This window comes from Talpa europaea, assembly GCF_964194135.1.
Source record: "Talpa europaea genome assembly, chromosome: 12".
Taxonomy (NCBI): Eukaryota; Metazoa; Chordata; class Mammalia; order Eulipotyphla; family Talpidae; genus Talpa; species Talpa europaea.
Genome location: NC_140079.1, coordinates 82,808,913 through 82,822,374, shown reverse-complemented (window position 1 = coordinate 82,822,374; position 13,462 = coordinate 82,808,913).

Genomic DNA, 13,462 nt, shown 5'->3' with positions numbered 1-13,462 from the left:
TCATGGCTTGGTAGTTCTCTTCAGTGCTGAATAATACTCCTGTCTGGATGGACCACAGCTGATCCACCCACCTACTAAAGGACACCTTGGATGGTTCCAAGCTCTGCCAACTAGGAATAAAGCTGTTATAAACATCCATGTGCAGGTTTTTATGAGGATATAAGTTTTTGACTCCTTTGGGTAAATACCAAGGAATTTGATGGCCAGATCCTATGGTACGAGTACATTTGGTTTTGTAAGAACCACCAAACTCTCTTCCAGAGTGGCTGTGTTTCACCAGAGCAATTGGCGAGAGCTCCTGCCAAGCCACACCCTCCCCTGCGTTGGGTGTTGTGGGGTTCTGGGTGTTGACTCTTTTCATAGGTGTGCTGAGGTTGTTTTAACTTGCCGACATGAGTTGGAACATCTTTCCTATGCTTCTTTGCTATCTAAATGTCTTCTCTGGTGACGTGTCTGTTAAGATCAACCAAGGCAAAATGAAGCACAGAAAAGGGATGAACTGAAGAACTTAATCTAATTCCTAGAATCAGCTAGAAGGTGAGTTTAACAAGAGCAGAAACTTGTGTTTGAATCCCTGCTGTATTTCTGACACTGAAAACAGCACCCATCACGTGATCCAAGCCCTGTGAGTACTTGCTGAATGAATCCTGACCATCAGCTAAGACATTTCCATATGTTTGTTGAGAGGTCAGTGGATGCGGCACTCAGCCTGTCATTACAAATAACATTTTATTTGTTCATTTATGTTTTGTCTAAAATTGCTTTTGCACAATCATGGCAAGTTAAACCACTGCCACTAAGACCATCTGGCTAAAAAGCTGAAAATTATTTACTATCATCTAGCCCTGGATTAGTAATCTCTCTGATTAGCCAGCTGCCCCAAAGTGGGCAGCACTGCAGAGGAGGAATGGGCACCCTGTTTGATTCCTAAACACTCCCTTATGAATTTCATGCATTTATGCTAAGGCCTCAGATCTTGTGGATGGCTGGAGAGCCACTGTCTCCTCTTGGGCTAGAAGGCCGTGTAGGCAGGCCCATGTTCTTCTATGCCACTCCAAAATTCAAAAGTTCTGCAAGCTGAAAATTTTGGGGGAACTTCTTTGGCTGCAAAACCTGACCTGAGCTGATGAGAGACTATTTATAATCATTATTTTCCTCACTTAGCCTGAATATTCATGTGTTTTCCTGCAGAAATATTAATGGGTTTGATTATGGGGTGCTGCCCCCCGATCCTTTGGGGTTTTAAATGTGATATGAAGCATATGCAGTACATTAGCTTTTGAAAGATGCAAAGTTCTGAATTCCAAAATACATCTGGCCCCAAGGGTTTCAGATGAAGCTCGTTGGCCTCTACAGGAATGGCATGAGAAAGTGATAATTCAGTTAGCACAGAGCACTCTGCTTTGAGCAGGGGAGGAAAGAAAGTCTATGAAGGCGGGGCGCTCGGGGACTCCAGCAGGCAGCCTTAGTGGGTGTCTGGCAGCAAAGCCTGACCATGAGCATGCACCGGGCACCCGGGCTGTTTGGGGGTGAGGAGGAGGAGTAAGAGTTCCACTAAAAGCAAATGTCTGCTTTTACCGGGGCTGACTGAGGCCCTTCAGCTGCAGGTTGAACTCAATCACCTGCAAGCAAGTTGTGGCTGGTGTGGTCTGCCCCCTCCCTTTCTCACAGATGCCTCCTCTCCCCCAAATCCAGTAGCTTCAAGATGGGGAACTCCCCACCCACTCACACCTCAGAAGTGGTTCTGGTGAGGACGCTTCTGCCATGCAATGATAGAGAGCTGCCGTCCCTTATTTCTGATGTCACCAGTCAGGGGGCAACATGAGGGTGGTACCACTTTGGGGCTGCAGGCCCCATGCTGAGTAAAGTGCAAGAGTGGCTGGGAAAGTGAAGGTCCAGCAGTTCTTGTTTAGCCCTGAGAGAGGACTTAATCCCTCCTCCCCCCAAGAGGGTGGGGACCCCATCAAAAGCTACGAGGGGTTCAGGCATTAACTATGAAAAATGAATGACATATCCGGAATGCGTTGGAGAAGTAGAATGATCGGAAAACAAAATGGAATTAGAAAGCCAGTGAGATCATGGGAATTCCTAAATGGTCTGTCATTTGGTTTTAGTCTTTTTTCCCTCATGGATGTCAATCTTTCCTTTTAATTTTTTTTTCTCTTCTCACTTGGGATTAAATTATGCTTTCAAAACCTAGTCATTTTTTTATGAACTGATTGAATGACTTCATTGACTTGAAAGAACTTTCTGCCAACTTCCTTTAATTGCTTTTTTCCCCCCGTTAAATCAAAGGTGCTTATATTCAGTCCTGGATCTGCTCCAAATTAAGTGATTATATGTTGTTGCCTCCACACTCGCCTCTAATTTCTTCAAAGTAAATGGATGAGTCACATCCCTGCCTAAAAGTAATGACCTGTTCATACAGGGAGCACCTGCCATTGTGGGTGATTGACTTCCCGGGGAGAGGCAGCTTCTCCCAGTGGAGGCAACTTTCTTAGAATGCTTATAAAAAGAACCAAACTAAAAGGTAGGAAAAAAGACCAGGGAAACAATTGGTAGCTAGGATGACAAATTAAGAAGATGGTGCCCATGATTGAGTTGCTTTTCTCTTCTTTGGATTTGAATTGTTAAAACTCAGAGAGAGAGAGATTGCTCGAACACCTGTCTGCGTAGCACACTCACAGAGGCTGTGGGGACATCTCCTGGGCCCAGGTAGGGAGGATGATAGAGGTGAGGGTCCAGCTCAAGCACAGACCCAGAGGGGGCAGCAGAAAGGGCATGGCTGCCCACGATTTTGATGTCTCAAGTGGTCAATGTCAGATTATTTTCCGTGTTTCTGTAGGAATAACTTCTTATGAAACACAACCCCTTCAGAAATTCAGTTTCTGGGGCATCCTGAAAAAGCAAAGAATACAAGTAGCTATCATGAAATATAATCTAGTTAGAATAAATTGCCCAGGCATGAAGGTGAATGAGCTACAGAGACTTCGACTGGCGGGGACTGCTTGATTTGGTGATTGCCATCTGCTCAATTATCAGGGTGATAATTACTTGAAATGACCTTTCAGCCCATCTCTAGGTTTATATAGAAGAGTAAATTTATCCCTCAATCCATTAACAGTTTTTTTTTTTAACTTTGTTTGAAAGAAGGGATTTCAGAACAATTTGACAGGCCTGCTGGGGACAGTTGAACACCTGAGGGAGGTGGAATACTTGAGAAAATCTACCCCAATATTTCTCAGATGTGAGGACTTGGATATATGGGGAAAAGGAGAAAAGACTCCACGAAGGTTTTGTGAAAGGAAGAAAGAAGAAGCAGACAAGTTCTTCCGTTCTGAAAGTCATTTTTCATTTCTGTCCATCTCTACTCTCCTCAGAGGCCTCCTATACCCCCAGAGCTTCTCTTATCACATGGACACCATGTCCTAGCTGCAAGCTCAGTCCTAGTCCTGGGCCCCCACTCACTCGCTGGCCATTTCTTAGGGTCAGTTAAGGGACCCTCCCACTTTCTGCAAATGAAAATGCCCCAAATAATGTCTAGCAGATTCCCAACCCATTTCCTGACTACACGTTTTCATCATTGAAATCACTATTCATGGAGCTTTGAAACCCTCCTTTTCCTGTCTCTTGACCTCCATATCCATCTAACTTTTATCTCTAAATTTTTTCTTAAGTTTATCCTTCCCTTAACAAAAAGCAACTGTAAAAAAATTGAAGTATATCACATATACATGGCAAAATGCACTACTATTAAGCATACATCTTGTGTGTGTGTGTATGTATGTGTGCGTGTGTGTGTAATTAGCATCCCATCACATAACAGAATATTTCCATCATCTTGGAAGTCTCCCTTGGGCTGACTCAGATGTAGAGGTAACTGCTAATATGATGTCTATCAAATAGGAGCTTGGTTTAACTTACATTTCACACAAACAGCACCACACACTGAGTCTGGCTGATTTTGGTCAACAAAATGCTTATAAATTTCATCTACATTAGTATTTTCAGCCATAACTTCAGCTTTAGCAATTGAAGTGCTTTCAATTTGGGGTTATTGTGAATAAAACTTCTAAGCTGAGGTGATCATCCCAGACCACATTTTGGTAGACAAACACACTCAGTTCTTTAAGAATGGAATTGCTGAGTAGGCATATTTTTAGCTTTTCGTAGATGATGCTAAATAATCTACCAAAGTACTTGTACTGATTCAGTCTTACCAGCACTATAAGAAGGCTCCTGTTGCTTCACATGCCTGCCTGTGTGATGGCATTGCCAGCTTTAAGGGGAAGTCATTCTGATAGATATGTCACTGCATTTCATTATAGTTTTAATTTGCTTTTCCCTGCTGAGAACCTTTTTAATTCTTATTGAGCATGTAGGCATTTTCTTTTGTGAAGTGTTCGAATCTGTTGCTCATCTTTTAATTGCATTGTTTATCTTTTCTTCATATACTTACATATGATTCCTTTGTGGGAGAGATGTGCTGAGGATTTCGTAACCTTATCTGTGCATTGTCATTTCCATCCTTATGACATTTTCTGATGAATAGAAAATTTCAGTTTTAATGAAATCCAATGTTTGAGTATTTTCTTCCATGGTAAGTACTTTTTGTATTGTCTTTAAGAAATCATTGCATACTTCAATATCCTGAAAATAGTGTGCTGTGCTGTGTTTTCTTCTGGAAGCTTTTTCATTTTACCTTTCACATTTCAATGCATCACCTGCCTCATATATGCTGCAAAGATCACTCGTGCCATCGTCATTAATGAAATGATCTCCTATTTGTGGGTTCCTGCACCCTCTACTCTGCTCCAGTGGGCCACTTCTCTATCTTCGTGCCAATAACACTACATCTGCTGCTTTAGCTTTGGTGTAAGTCTGGACTCAGATCTTTATCCAGCCTGTCTTGTCTTCCATGATTCTGGGACATAATCTCTCTAGTTTAGCAAGACCAATTTCCCCCTCCCTTCTTTCTGTTTATTTGCCTTTCTTCTGTTTTTAGAAACCCAAACAAAAAATAGATGAATGTTCACACATGAAGCGAACCGATAACAACCAGCACTGTCTGTGGTGGAGCGAGGGAAAGGGGCTGAGGCCCACACGTGAGGTCCCCTCCTGCCTCATCACATCAATCATGTGCTCATCTGTGTATTTTCATTTGATCACTTACTACGTGCCAGTCCCTATGCGAAGTGCCAGAAAAGCACTGGGGAGCAACAGGAAGATGTGCTTGCCTAAAAGCTTCCAGTTTAGTGGGGGAGGCAGAGAAAAACATTGTAAACCATAAACAATTCTTGCAATTACAGCTAGTGAAAAGGGATGGGGGAAACAGGACGCAGTGAAACAGACCATCTTCTGTAGGTGCGCAAGGCGGGGCTCTCAAACCAAGACCTGGAGGATGAGAAGAAGCTGGCCATGCAGAGGAAAGATTGTTCTGAGGAGAGGGAAAGGCAGGCGCGGAGGTCCTGGGGCACAGCAAGGCTGGATGCATCCTAAAAACTAAAGATGGTGGATGGTGGGGGTGACGTGGTGACCTGCCTCTGAACAGGTGTGACCGCGAGCCACTGGCTCACACACAGTGTTCTAAACCTGTGTTACCTCAATAAAAATAAAATAAAATAAAACCAAAAACAGAAGATGGCAGCAAATATGAGAACAAGGGATGGGTTCATCTAGGACCTGATTTTTTCACTGGTTCTAAGTTCCCTGAGCATAAGGGTCGTGTCCAGTATTTTTTTTTTTTTTATTTCTTAAATAGTTTGGTGTAGTAAGAAGAGCAGAGTGATGACAAGGAAATACTCTTGGATGGGAGTTGTCATAACCTTGTCAGCTGCTCGAGGTGCATGACTGGGAGGCTAATAAGCCCACCTTTGGCTTTTCCTGTGGGTGAATGGATTTTCTTGTTTAAGTGTTGGAAAGAGTAAGAAATCAAATTAATAACCCACAAAAGCATGCCCCAGGCCTTACAACTTATATTTAAAGATTTAACATCACCCATTTATAACATCATTAATTTATGAGTCTCTGGTGCTCTTGGTTACCTAAAACCTTTTTGGGAACAAGTAGGATGGGAATAAATAAGTAAATAATTGTAATGATAATGTCTTCTGAACCTGGGCTTGTGAAAATGAAGCATTGATTCTTTCGGGCTATTTGCTTCAATGACCGACTGCAAACCGATGCTTTATTGCTAATAAGTTCAATATGGAAAACTTTGGAGACTTCAGGAATAGAAATCAGCGCTTGGAAAGAATGTCACACCATGAATGACAGGTTGGTGAAGAAACTGATTAATAATACACTGCAGCTGCCATCGCTGGAACCCCACCCCACCACCCCATGCCTGGCTCTGAGGCAGACACCCGTCCCCTTAGCCGCTCCACCACTCTCAGCTGTTTGACCTTAGAAACCCCCTTCACACCTTCATGCCTCTGTTTCTTCATTCATAAAGGTGGAAATTCAATATTTATTCATCTCATAGGATTGCCACGGCCATAGAGTGGTGTAATGAGGCCTGTTGGTCAAATCCGACCCATCACCAGCACTGCCCATGAGCTAGGAATGATTTTCACTTCTTGAAATGGTTGCCACAACAAGAAAACCAACCTGGAAGAATGCTCTTTTATGACATGTGAAAATTATGTGACATTCAAATGTCAGAGTCTGTGAATGTGGTTTTTTTTGGACACAGCTATGCTCACTCCTGACGCGGTCCGTGGCCACCCCCAGCTGTGCTTTGGAGTTGGGGAGTTGCATAGAGACTGACAAAGCCTAAAATATTTTAACAAACCCAACTGTCCAATCTTTCAAATTCCCTACCAGTGTCTTACTGTTTCAAACACAAACTGGATTTCTACAGACAGAAACCTCTCTTATCATTTAAAACTGTACAAATATTAATGAACAAATCATACTGAACAGCTAATTGTCATCCACCAAGTGAAGGATAAGGGTAATTAGTAAACTTGTGAAAAACTATGTGCTTTTTCTCTCTCTCAGAATGGATTTAATGGAACTTGTGAATTTTAAAGAGTTCTTATCTGCTCATGATGTTGAATTTAACAGGACCTCTATTTTTCAATGGTTGATTTTTAGATGTGTCAGGTTAATAAAACTACATTTCTCAGTATTTCAAAATGAAACTTTTCATTGCTTCAGGATCCAATTCTCTTTCCAGCTAGTCCACATGACTGTTTTGACTGAATTATTCAGCAGCTGAGTGCTCTGTGTTTTGTAGAAGTTGGGACTTCACCTTCGCCTTACCTCCCAGGTTCACTTGGCTTCAGGTTATAAGGTGCAGACAATATCACCATTTTTGCAACATGTTCCTATTCTTTGATTTTCCTTGATTTGTAAGAATGGTATCTGGCCTTCAGAGAACACTGGGAAACTTATCTAGAATCTTGTGGAGCCTGAGGGAGGAGAGGTGGGTATCAGTCCTCCTGAGAACTGTAAAGGGCAAAGGCAGTGTGGAGCGCCCTCTGGTGGCAGGGCAAGGAGACAGAGGGCTGCCTTGGGAACTGGCTGCAATGGCATCAATGCCAGTGGGAATAAAGGTGCGTATGGTGGGGTTGGGGCAAGGGAGTGATTAAATATGGATTCAAGGCAGCTCTTTGGAAGGTGACTCCTGAGCTATAAAGACTTCCTGGGGAGCAAAGTGACAGCTGCCTGGTGGGTTACAGGAGGCCTGGGTACTTGAAAGCAGTCAGGTGGAGGAAGCACTGCTTGCATCAGGGAAATGTGGTTAGATTCCTAGCGGGGGAAAGCCTAGGGCAACCTAAAAGGCACCTATCAGAGTATCCGCCACCGCCAGAGTGCTCCCACCTGGCCACAACTGCACCAAGCCAGCGCCATGCCATCTTCCTTTCCCTTTTCTTCCTTTCCCAAGCGCCTGCCCCTGGGGAAGCAAAGTGCAGCTGGAGAGTGTGCCTGGGGGCTGGGCGGAAAGGAAACAAAGGACCTTCTCCAGTCCACCAGAGGTTCTTACTCTTAAATCCAGCCCCACTTGATGGAAGAAATAAGTTTTAGACTTAAGTAACTTCGACATTTTTATATTGGAGTGTTTTAATTCCCGAAAACCATTTGCATATACTTTCTGGAAGTGACCCAAACATCTCTGTGCTATTTCTGAGATTTCATGAAAGGGAGAGAAGATCTAGTCCAGAAAAATGGGTTGGAAGAGACACCTTTATTTGCTACTCACAGACCAGCTCCTGATAAATCTCTGATGTGGCTTTTTTTTTTCCCCCCTAGAAAGGCAGAAAAACTTAAACCAAGTCAAAAATTCATTTTTCTCAACTCAAGAGTTGCCACCACTTCCGTGCTCTATATGAGAACCCACGGTTTATGTGTGCTCTTCAGATATTTACTGTAAGGGGTGAATTTTGCTACCATACAAATCTAATGAGACCTGGAGTCCAAGGAACTTTCAAGGGAGGATGAGGCAGGAATTTTTTAACATTGGAGCATGTCTCTCAGGGTTTCACAGGTGGGGTCAGAGTTTCTCTGAACTCCATGAATTTTTCAGGCCAAAATTGGATGTGCTTATGCACATTATTCCTGGGGATAATATAGAATTCATAATTCTCTTCAAAGGGTCTCTGACCTAAAAAAGGTCACAGACCACGGGTAGATCCTTGCCCTGATGACTCATTTGAGGTAAGAGGAACAAAGACCCCATGAAGGGCCCAGGCAAACAGCTTGGGATTTCCAGAAGCACAGAGGAGATGCAGCTGTGGGTGGAGATAATCCTCCAGGATCAGCCCCTGAGAAAAGAAGGGGCAGAAACAGAGGGAAACTCTGAGCAACCAACACACCCAACACAACTCTGGCTGGAATGGGCCTGTGGTCTGAGCCCCCTCCCTGGGCTGTGTTGGCTGGGCCTTCCTACACGCTCTTTGCTCATTCACCAGATGTAGACCCTCAGAGGGAGATGACCTTGAGTGGGCCATGTTCTCTGCAGCTGAACACTGCCCCCTTCAGGAGCTGATGGGTAGCTCACTCTTCACTCCAGGAGGAGTTGCCTGTCTTTTGAGATTATTATAAAAATAAAACCCCAGAGAGGGCGGGGCGGAGCAACATGGCAGCGAGGAGACGCTGCGAGTAAGATCTCCCATTAAAAAAAAGTTAATAGGGAGGAAAAGCGGCAGGTCCCAGTGAGAACTGGGACACGGAAGATAAACGGACGACTCCAGCAAACTGCCCGAAGAAGAAAGTGGCCATAAAAGAGGACGAGAAGGGAGGGAAGCGCAGAACCCTACTCCCCTCCCCCGCCCACAGAGGTGGCACTCTCCGACCGGCAGAGAGGAGGAAAACAACAAACCAAAACGCCCAACAAGAAAAACGGACGCAGCAAGTGGGACTGTGAGTGGAAAGGAACTATTTCAGCCACCACACCCCGTGAACGGGAGCTGAGGCGAACCCTGCAGGATCCGCCGCGGAGGTGAGCTCCAGGCGCCATTAAAGAGAGCCCCGCCCCCCAGGAGGAGACCAGCACCAGCACACAGCCCCGGCCGCCCGGTAAGCTTGCGCGAAAGCGGCGCTCGGATTGCAGCTGCCCAGGTCCCCGCGCCTGCGACCTAGGCTTGCGGGGAGACGGCGGAGGCCCTCCCTGAGTGAGCAGGAACAAGGTGCCCAGGCAGGGGAGCGGGATTCAAAAGGCGCCATTCCTGCGCCACTGATCTGGGCTACAGCCCCCGTCCTGGAACTGAGGGCTTTGGAACTGAGACCCAGGCGGAGGCCCTCCCTGAGTGAGCAGGAACAAGACGCCCAGGCAGGGGAGCGGGATTCAAAAGGCGCCATTCCCGCGCCACTGATCTGGGCTACAGCCCGCATCCTGGAACTGAGGGCTTTGGAACTGAGACCCGGGGCACGAAATTAGGGGCGTGGGTTCCCCACGACGGTGGGGCACAAGGCAGACACAGCACCCCAAAGCCGTTGAGGTGTACCCTACCATCCCCGCTCTGCTCCCTGTCCCACGGGGTGGAAAATCAGCTCCCCAAGGGCTCTAGGAGAGATCTCTGGCGCCACCTAGTGACTTGACCCTAGCACAGGCTCCTGAAGGAGCTAGTGGCCAGCTGGGGAGTTAGCCCACACCGGGCCCCTTCCGAACAAGTAGTCTGAGCCCACAGGGAGAGCGAGCACCCACAGCCGGGGCAGACCAGGCGCTCAGAAGAGTGTGCCTGAGACCAGAAGCGCAGGGAGTGTGTCCCACATCACCATTTTAGAACAGGGACATTTCTTCAGTAAAGACTACCTGCAGAAGGCTTCCTCAGGAGCCAGAGGTGAGCGGGGGAAGTTCGCCCACGCCAAACCCCCTCTGGCCTGCAGTCCAAGCCCAGAGGGGAGCAGGAACCCACCGCCGGGGCAGACCAGGTGCACAGGGGAGTGTGTCCCCACATCGGCATTTTAGAACAGGGACCTTTCTCCAGTAAAGGCTGCTTGAAAGTGACAGATGACTCCTGGAAGAACCAGAGGGGAACAGAGAAGCCCACCCAAGATGCCGGCCAGTCCCAACAACACAGTGTCCCAACGCATACGGCAAATTAGAAAACAGACAGTAGGGAGGAGAAGAACCACACGCAACCTAGCAACTCTCCAGAGAAAAAGCACACCACAAAAAGAAAGCCAGCCCCCAGATTGCAACGACAATAACTTGGAAGAATTTCTGAGCCTTCCAGAAAGAGAATTTAAAATTGCCGTGATTAAAAAACTGACAGAAGTCATAAAGGAAAACAATGATAAGGGAAAAATAATCAACGATCAGAAGAATGCAATTGAGTCCCTAGAGAGGGAAAACAATGGTCAGAAGAAAGAAATTGAGTCCCTAAAGAGGGAAGTAAAAGAAATGCAGGAGATCAAAGAATTAATGGAAGAACTAAAGAATTCTGGGAAAAGCAATGAAAGCAGAATAGATGAAATGGAAGAACGAATAAGTAATCTTGAAGACACAGAAATAAAAAGAACCAAAACAGAAAAGGAAAGAGAAGTACGAAGGAAAAAGAACGAAGAAAGACTTTGGGAAATATCTGACTCCATGAGGAAAGGAAATATAAGAGTTATAGGAATACCAGAAGGAGAGGAGAGAGATGTAGGAACAGAGAAAATATTCAAAGAGATAATTGAAGAGAACTTCCCAAATGTGAAGAAGGAGCTGAAAATTGATATACAAGAAGCAAGAAGAACACCAAACTTCCACGACGAAAGGAAAAATACAGCAAGACACATAATAGTAAAGCTCCCAAGAATCCAGGACAAGGAAAAAATAATGAAGCTGGCAAGAGGGAAGAAACAGATAACATTCAAAGGAAAACCAATCAGGCTGACATCAGACTTCTCCGAAGAAACACTACGGGCAAGGAGAGAGTGGAGGGACATAGTCAACAGACTCCAAGAAAACAGATGCCAACCAAGAATACTCTATCCCGCAAAGCTCTCCTTCCTCTTTGAAGAAAGAATATGGACCTTCCCAGACAAACAGAAACTCCAGAATTTCATTGCAACTAAACCCCCACTCCAAAAAATACTACAAGGAGTCCTAAAGCCAGAACCTCAGAGGGATGAATAACAATGAAAGAAGGCCAAAAAAAAAAAGTTATTAAAAGAATAAATAAATAAAATCAAAGGAAAGACAAACACAATGGCAAATACAGATGTTAACATATCAATATTAACTCTAAATGTAAATGGACTAAACTCTTCAATAAAAAGACACAGAGTTGCAGCCTGGATTAAGAAACAAAACCCAACCTTTTGCTGTCTCCAGGAAACACATTTAGCTACAAAAGATAAAAATAGGCTCAAAGTTAAAGGATGGAAAACAATCCTACAAGCAAATGGACCAAAAAAGAAAGCAGGAACAGCTATACTTATATCAGATAAAACAGATTTCAAACTCAAAAAGATAAAAAGAGACCCCAATGGTCACTACATTATGATCAAGGGGACAATACTTCAAGAAGAAATAACACTCATTAACATATACTCACCAAACGAAGGAGCACCAAAATATATCAGACAACTGTTGTCCTCTCTGAAAACAGACATCAGAGAAAACACATACGTAGTGGGAGACTTCAACACACCACTATCAACAATGGATAGATCAACAAGACAAAAAATAAGTAAAGAAACCAAAGCTCTAAATAAAGACCTAGAGCAATTGGGCTTAACAGACATCTATAGAACACTAAACCCCAAAAAAACGGAGTACACATTTTTCTCAAGTGCACACGGATCATTCTCCAGGATCGATCACATACTGGGGCACAAGACAAACATCAACAGATACACCAAGATTGAAATCATATCAACCATCTTTTCTGACCATGAAGGCATCAAACTAGAAATAAACCATAAAAAGAAGGCAAGGAACTTTCCTACCTCATGGAGATTAAAAACCACACTACTGGAAGACCATTGGACTAATGAGGAGATCAAAGAAGAAATTAAAAAATTTTTTGAATTGAACGACAAGGAGGACACCAATATCCTAAATGTATGGGATGCAGCAAAAGCAGTAATAAGAGGAAAATATATAGCAATAGAAGCTCACATCAAGAAACAAGAAAGAACGCAAAGAAACAACCTAATCTCGAAGCTCAAAGATCTAGAAAAAGAACAACAAAAAAACCCCAAAACCAGTAGAAGAAAAGAAATAATAAAAACCAAAGCAGAAATAAATGAAATTGAAACTAAAAAAACAATCCAAAAGATCAATGAAACCAAGAGCTGGTTCTTTGAAAAAATCAATAAAATAGACAAACCCCTAGCCAGGCTCACAAAGGAAAAAAGGGAGAAAGCACAAATAAACAGGATCATCAATGAAAGAGGAGAAATCACAACGGACACAGCAGAAATCAAAAGAATAATCAGTAACTACTATGAACAGTTATATGGAAACAAGTTCAACAATCTAGAGGAGATGGACAAATTCCTACAACTCTACAATCACCCAAAGCTAGATAAAGAAGAAATAGAACACCTAAACAGACCAATTACAATTAGCGAAATTGAAATGGTAATCAAAAACCTCCCCAAAAACAAAAGCCCAGGACCTGATGGATTTACAAATGAATTCTACCAAACATTCAGAGACGAATTAGTGCCTATCCTTCACAAACTCTTCCAAAAAATTGAGAAGGAAGGGACAATACCAAACACGTTCTATGAAGCCAACATTACACTAATACCAAAACCGAACAAGGACAACACAAAAAAGGAAAACTACAGGCCAATCTCCCTAATGAACACTGATGCAAAAATCCTCAATAAAATTTTAGCTATCAGAATCCAACAATGTATCCATAAGATAATTCACCACGACCAAGTTGGATTCATTCCAGGGGCACAAGGATGGTTTAACATCCGAAAATCAATCAACGTTATCCAACACATCAACAAAAAGAAATATAAAAACCATATGATAATATCAATAGATGCTGAGAAAGCTTTCGACAAA